General features: G+C 36.1%; 1 pseudogene; it reads right to left on the bottom strand.

The window, feature by feature from the left end:
• Nucleotides 1–225: 225 nt before the first annotated feature.
• Nucleotides 226–544, bottom strand: LOC132693290 (large ribosomal subunit protein eL42-like; annotated as a pseudogene).
• Nucleotides 545–8,287: the final 7,743 nt, after the last annotated feature.

The following is an 8,287-nucleotide window of genomic DNA, read 5'->3' as shown; positions in this document are numbered from 1 at the left end:
GAGGATTGTCACTGTACAAGAATGTGGGCAAACTGTTGCCAGATTTTTCTGTTTTAAGAGAAGCTAATAATAAGGGAGTTTTCTTTAAATCTAAAATCTCTCCTCTCCTTCTATTTCTTCTTCTCCTTTTCCTTCTCCTTCTCCTTCTCTTCTCCTTCCTCTTCCTCTTCTTTTGAATATAACCTCTAGGTTCTGTTGTCTTCATAATATAACAAAATATGAAGCTTAGAACTGAATTACTTGACCCTTGCCCTTCTGTATCCTGCCAGTTCAGAATGTTTGCATCTCTTTACAGCCGGCGTTCTCTTAGATCTGCACTTGCGGCTCAATACATTCAAGCCTCAGCACAATCTTATCTTCGTTTTAGCCTGTTTCTGGAAAATTGGCTTAGTTTGCCCACTGTAACCACTCTGTTTCCTGTCAAAATGCCTCTTTCCCTGGGTATGAAGAGAATCTTTGCCTTTTTGTACTGTGTCACTTTGTGGGGTTGGTGCTTGCCACACTTGTTGCAAAAAGTTTTGTAGGTTTTAGGAACATTCACCATGTTTGCAAGAACGCTATCATCATGGGTAAAAAAGATCTCTTTTTGCAAGAAAGGTGGTGGGCAAAAGAAAACACATCTGTAAACCATGTCCAAACCCTAGGGTTCTAACTGACCATCTCTCTTTTTGATAAATGAGGGCAATATCCAAATATTTTCTTATTCAATTAGTGTATATTTATAGTCTTAAAACACATAAGACGTCGTTGTGAGTACATTGTGTGAGGTTACACTCTTGTCTGTGAGTGAGCAAGGGTTATTTCAAAAACCACCCTTGGCTGGAGACTAGTTTTGTCGTAACCACATGAGGGCAGAGACTTCTATATAATCATGCAGTGCTTGTTTGCCAGAAGAGGAGATAAAGATTGTCATCCTAGTCACTATCAGTGGTAGAAAGACTTGACCCTACATATTTTTTAGCAAAGTATCTTCTGGGGTTTTCAAATACTCGTTCTTAAGTGTACTCTAAATACAGTGTACCTATATTGGCAAAAGGGGCTCTCTGTATATGTAGATTTTAAATCTTTTAAGAGAATTTTGGTATTTTTCCCTCTTTTTCATGACATACATAGGTTTGCACATAAAATATTTTATTTTACTGCTTATTTATTTATTTATACATATATATATATATATATTTTTATTTTAGGGAGAGAGAGTGGGAGAAAGAGAGAGAGAGAGGGAGGGAGAGAGAGAGAGAATCTTAAGCAGGCTCTATGCTCAGCATGGAGCCTGACACAGGGCTCAATCCCACTTGACCCAAAATCAACAATCGAACACTCAACACACTGAGTCACCCAAACACCCAGCAAATAAAAACATTTTAGAGAATATTAAAATTGTGGCCCCCAAGAAGATTTGCCAGTTTATTTTGTGGCTTCCAAGGGGAGAAGACTTGCAGTAGAAGAATTAATTAGCTTGTATGGTGGACTGAATAGTCCGTAATGTGACTTCTAAGCCCTGATCCAATAGAGTGGCCAAGACCAGTATAAACCATACAATATCATCAGTATTTTGTCATTCATTTCTACATTTCCATTTTTTTTCCAAGCTCGGAAGATTAGTCAGACAACTAATCAGCAAAAATATATTATTTCCAGGAATCGGTTACAAACTGCACAGCACTAGTCTGCAACTTATAAATGAAGCATAGTTTTATTTGCTGCATTGTCATATTTGTTATAGCCAGTGGTGGTATGTATGCCAGAATTCTCTCATATAAATAAATAAAGGGCTAAAAAGTATGCACTATTATGAGTTCTTGAACACTACATAAGAAAAAGGAGAAATTAATATGAGCAATATTGGCTTTTAAGAAAAACAGTCAGACTCTAGCAACTATTTCAAAAGGCTAGCAACCTTACTTTTTATTTGTTCCAATCCCCTTAGCTATTATGAATTATTTAAATGATATATATTTATACTGTATAAAACTCGATTGTGAGTTTATCTAGAGGCAAATTATAGAACAATGTATTTCATGTAGAAGTCCCTTTTTGATGTTCTATTTTTCACACTTAAAATCTTGAAGCAGCATGGGTCAATAGTCTAAAACTTGTGCCAACCCTTTTTATTGCAACATAAAATTTGAAATCTTTCTTTGGAGTAGGCAGAAGGCAAGTAATCTGTTAGAGTGTGCACAAAGAGTTTTGTTTTTCCTCTATACTTGCATTCCTGTTTGTTGTATAGGTATAATGAGTAATGACAAAATAACATCTGAGTGTGTGTGTGTTCACACCTGTGTATGACATAATTTCTTGGATAGAGGATATAAAATTATATGTAATAGTAGATAAGAGAAATAGCTCTGGAGTGAAAGTGGGTAGTTTGTCCAAGTACTCACTTTGAACACTTACTGTTTGAGTGATTTTGAGAAATTTATCTAACCCCTCCAAGCCTTACTTTCTTCAAATGTAAAATGATAAAAATGAAAATTTCTGTTCCATGAAGTTGTTACCAGAATTGAGCCAGGTCATACATATGAAGTGTATTTCTTCCTTGTTAATTCATTATAATTAGCATTCAGCATAGATCTGAATATGGGCAATTAATTGGCTTTATTGAACCTTTTAGTTATAATGTCATTGTCAACCCTCAGCACTGAAATTTACTGTTATTTCAGGGAAGTTACTTAACCACTCTGAGCCTCAGTTACTCATCTATAAAGTATTGATAATAATATTACTGCTCTTGTTCTGGTGTCTTGAGGATAAATGAGACGAAACATGTCAAGTGTTTAGAACTGAATAGCACATGGTAAACACTCTGTATTTATTAACAAATAATAATTTGTTTTCCTACTAAAATATTTTAATCCAATGAATTAGGATTCAATGTTTTCGCTTAATTTCTTTTCTTTATGTTCTTTTCCAATTTCAAAGAAATTTCTTCCATAAAAGTTAATTATCTTTATATATGTAAATCATAATTTTTTTCCTTATATCAGTAACTAAATTTCCTTTAACACTAATACGTAAAAAAAACAAACAAAAAAATGCATATTCGTCTTTGCTTTCTACCACAAGGCAAAAAAAAAATCACCTTTTGCGTCATGGGAGTATGGATGATTGGGTCGTTGCTTTACGTCTGGTGTCCACCACCAGGGCCATACTGTTGAGGCACATGAGTTGAAATTCACAGAAGACCACTGTTCTTAGCTAATAAGATATATATGGTGGGGAGCCTGGGTGGCTTGGTCGGTTAAACGTCTGACTCTTGATTTGGGCTGTCATGATCTAACAGTTTGTGACTTTGTGAGTTCAAGCCCCACTTCGGGTGCTGTGCTGGCAGCGCAGAGCGTGCTTGAGATTATCTTTTCCTCTCTCTCGGTGTCCCTCCCTACTTTCTCTCTCTCAAAATAAATGAACTTAAAAAAAATAAATAAAATACATATGGAAGACATATCATTTGCGAGTTATGGTGTTTGTCAAGCCAAACAAGCTATTGCTTGAGTGGTAGTGCTTTAGTCGAAACCCGTGGAAGCAAACCCCAGCACCTGCTGGCCTCTAGACTCATGAGCCATTGAATGATGGCCCTTCCACCACCTGCACAAAGTCACTGCACAGCAGTGCCCGGAGGTTGTAATACCACCTGAGTGTGGTTGCAAGGAAATGAGTCCATGTCTAGGGATCCATAGAGGTTGTCTTAGTACATGACAAATCTGTTCATCCCTACCTGTATTAATACAAATTTATCTCCAAGTGATAGTACCAAAGCCCATTTTGTAGGTGTTATTTTATCTCAAAATCTCAGCAGTTACCTTTTTGTATGTTTTATGGATCTATCTCCACTATTACATTATATCTTTCATAAATAAGAATATATATTTGGGACTTGTGCAAATTAAATATTTACCATAATGGAATTTTTATTGCCCTCTAAGCTATACTCAACATCTTTGAATATAACAGCAAGTAATGTTTTCCTTTAACCTTTTTTGTGGGCAAGTGGTAAAAGAAACATGTAATTCTGTGAACTTAAAAGCAATCTATCATGTTTTGCTGCTTTTATCTTGATATTATTCCTCAAAATAACCCTTTCCCAATATTTATGAGTTATTGTTTCATATTTTTATTGCGTATTACCCTAACATGTACTTAAAAGGAACCATCCATCCACCATACACTTTCTCCAAATTGACAAATATTTTTGCAGAAATTAAAATTGTCTGCAGGATGTGCCTGATTACTATGGCACAATTTATAATTGCAATGATTTTAATTATGTGTAGTTATGCTATTAAATGTTAATATCATTGCTCTATCATTTGTTTTTTTTTCAACATATGTACGTGGACAATTAGTATATAATCTGACAAATGGGTTCATTTAGGCAGTGTTTCCTTCTATTTTCTTTCTTTTCTTTTTTAACTTTATTTATTTTGAGAGAGACAGAGAGAGAGAGAGAGAGAGAGAGAGAGAGCACATGGGAAGGGCAGCGAAAGAGAAGGAGACATAGAATCCCAAGCCCAGTGAAGGGCTCAAAATCATGAAATCATGACCAGAGGAGAAACCAAGAGTCAGATGCTTAACCAACTGAGCTATCTGGTGCACCCCTTGTATTTTCTCCTTGTAATATTTTTATATATCTCAAGTGCTCATACATTACTGTACAAATATTGATAAAAAATATTTACAGACTATACATATGTGAATTAATGAAAGAAACATTGCTGTGACCTTACATATCTTATCCTTTTTTCTTGGCAAATGGCCCTTCCCACCCTCTTCCTCCATACCCCCGCCCCCGCCTCTCTTTAAAACAAGGAAGTAAAAAGGACCTAAAGTGGCTGTAGGAATATAGGAAAATTTCTTGATATGTTTAAGTCTCACTCTCTTCACTTATGTAGAGGAAATAATACTCCTTTCTTCTCAGGTTTGCTCTGAGTCTAAAATGAGAGGATGCATATAAAATACATAGCACAGAGCAGACAAATTTAATTCTCCTCCTCTTTTCTCATTTTGTTGAACCCAGTAATTAACAGTCACAAGAGAATCCCTTAACTATAAATTTAATTTGAGATGCAATTACAAGGATATGTTGGCCTCTGAAAGAGAAATTGATGCCTGATGAAGGTGATTCTTACTGGAGTGAATAGAACCGCATGGAAGATTAGAGACTTCAAAGCCATGAGTGGAATATCAGCACGCAGGTTCTTGCAGAGACAAACTGCATGACATTTAGGGATTGTAATACCAAAAACTCATAGATTAGTAGTAGATTTTCGAAGTACTCTGGAGCAAACTAATTACATATTTTTTTCTAATGATAGAGAAAAGGGAAAGAGAATACTGCTTTTTGGTTGTAAATTTAATTCACGGAAAGAATAGAGCTTACAACAGCATTGGCGAAGTTAAATTGAGGATACACTGACTTTCTCGAAAGTTACATTAGATTTTGGAAGAGAAAGCCATGATTTTACAGCATTTGGGATTACACATGTTAATGTGAGGAAACTAAAAGAATAAAACATGTAGCATCTAAGCCATGTCGGGCTAAGAGAAACACTATCTATGGTCAAGTTCAGTTAAACGGCTAGGCACTGGGACAGTACCCAGAATCATGATATGCTCCAAAAGAAAACCCAAAGTTTAAAACCTCTATTATATCTAAGGAGAATAGAGAGAGAGACAATAGGTTAGGATGGCAGATGGATAATTTGGGGGAAAAATTGAATACAAAGATTTGGAATATAGGACAAAGCATTATTTTTCTTTATATTACCTCACTTAAATATGTATGTAGAAAAACATATGCAGTATTAAAAATGCAAGATTCATACACGTGTGTAAATATGTTTGAAATGAAAATAATAAAATCAATTTAGAAGACACAATCTTCCAAATCTGAAAAATAAATTGCTTTCTCACCCTTACTTAGACCACATGGGGAGTACCCTTACCAGTGACAAACTAGTGATATGTCCCCCCCTCTACACACACACACACACAAACACACACACACACACACACACACACACACACACACACACATGCAAACAGTGGAAATTTTGTTCCAGAGTGACAGACCAAGGCCAACCCTTGATAAAGTCAAGAAAGGAGGGCCTCTCTGTGCATTAGTACATTTTGAGCTGACCTAAATTGTCCTCCATGATCCACTAATGCAGATTTAGGGCTACAGCATTTCTTTTCATTTGAAATAGCAGACTGAATTTGGAAATACTGCAGGATTTGAGAAGGGGGTTGAAGATGTAGGGAAGGCAGCTTTTTATTCACTGCATAAATGCTGCCTGTTCAGCTGTAACAAGCCAGTGAAGCTGGAGGTTGCAAATGAGAAAGGAGAATCGCAGGGGTCCCTATTACATCCAGCTTCTGCTCTTGATTCAGTTTTATCACTTGCTAAACAAAGCTTGGTTTTCAGTGATTCAGGTTTTATGAATCCAGACCAAGTTCCTTCTACTCAATGAGCTGGGTCAGTTTGTGACCATTCTAACTTAAAATCAATGAGTATGACTTGTTTAATCTGTTGTGTAGATTGAGAGTCACTGAGGATTCTAAATCCCCATTTACCTTTCATTCTGCAACGTTCTGCTGTCTTCAGCATGAGAGGAATTTGACTCACACACACTGGGAAGCTCCAGATGGTTTTGCCTATAAGATATATTCAGTGTATTTCATTTTCTACATTCATCATTTCATACTGTCCTTGATTGAAACTGGACTTGAACAGAACTCTCCTGAGTTACCTCAGAGCTGAAAAGCTTAATCTAGTCACAGTTTATTAATGGCGACAGTAATACATAATGAAATGCCATTAATTCACACGTGTAATATTGGTTTCTAATTTGAGGCATCACATCTAATTATCAGTAGATTAGTTACTCAGATTCATAGCCTGGTGACAATGGGGAAAATGTGCCTACTTCTACTACCTGAACTGTCAGAAAATAGAATGATGTCTATTTCTTATGAGGGCAACTAGGAAATCTCTGAAGCCTTCACATCGTTATAGATTTATGGCTCAGTCCATAAAGAGAGCTCAGGAAAATCAGTTCTGCTGCTTGTTATTTCTCCGCAGCTCTCATCCCAGACTGTGCTTGCAAAGAGCTTCATCTTAGAAAAAGCACTTTATTTCAGTGCAACAGTTAGAGGCCATTATCCTGCTGGATTTGGGAGTAAAAGGGCATCAAAACATGGTAGCCATATTTCTAAAAGTGCTGACTTCTGAAAGTATAAAGGAGTTCAACATTTGATCAACCTTTTAGGGGGCATGCTTCTTATTCATGGCATGAATTCCTAACCTCTGACTCTGCGTTTGCTTAGGTAACATGGAGCGTTTGCACCCCAGAGCAATCTTGCTTCCACTTACGACTATTGTGCAAGGCTGGTTTCAGACAGTGCTTTTGAATTCTGGGAAACTACAGTCACAGACATATTGAAGTTACAACTACATATTCACAAAGACTGGCCTCTTTTCAAAGGACTCTTAAGTTTTCGTAGCAAACATTGTCTATCTTGGCTTCAGAGCACCCACAGCCAGTCAGCAGGGAAGTATGTGGATGTCAGGTAAACATAATCAAGCCATTTGTGGAAAATAAGAGAGAAGAAAGAGGAAGGGTAATGAAGCATAGATGTAGCAAGACTGTTTCCTAGTCTATTTAGCTAGATTGTCTGTCTCTAATTGTTTTTCTCCCTGGAGGTTAAAAAAACAAACAAAACAAAACAAAAAAAGCCAAAAAAAAGGAGAGAGAGAGAAAGAGGATTTCAATTTTATACAACTAAGCTTTATTATTGTCGCTTTCAATTCCTTCACAAAGAAATATGTACGTCATTATACTTGTACCCAATTGCAACTCTGTAGCCAAGGATTTGTCAGCAATTCCATTTCAGACTCTATTTTTGGAGATTTTTATTTTGAAAGTAAAATATTTGCTTTAGGGTAAAATTGGAATGAATCTTCTCAACCCAGGAGCATTTTGCTTTCATCCTATTTTAAGAAAATTTTCATAGAGTGTTGTCATTATTTTCTGAAGACTTTTGTTTATATCTTACATGATGTGAAGATTCTCAAAATTAGGGTTCATTTTTTAATTATCTAGATTCTAATTATAAAAAGTGGTAATCTCCTAAACTGAAAATTTTCTTTCTAACCTGATGAATGTAGCTGAATGTGAATCATCTATCTACATTTTCAACAGCCCTCACCAATCAGACTTGACCAGACTATCAATCAGACTTGACCAAAGATGGTACGTTTTCTACCAACTTTCAGCTTTATTTTTACACT

Source organism: Panthera onca, chromosome B1, assembly GCF_046562875.1.
Source record: "Panthera onca isolate mPanOnc1 chromosome B1, mPanOnc1 haplotype 2, whole genome shotgun sequence".
Lineage (NCBI taxonomy): Eukaryota > Metazoa > Chordata > Mammalia > Carnivora > Felidae > Panthera > Panthera onca.
Note: the sequence above shows the minus strand (reverse complement) of the source record. Positions and strands in the feature narration are given on the sequence as shown.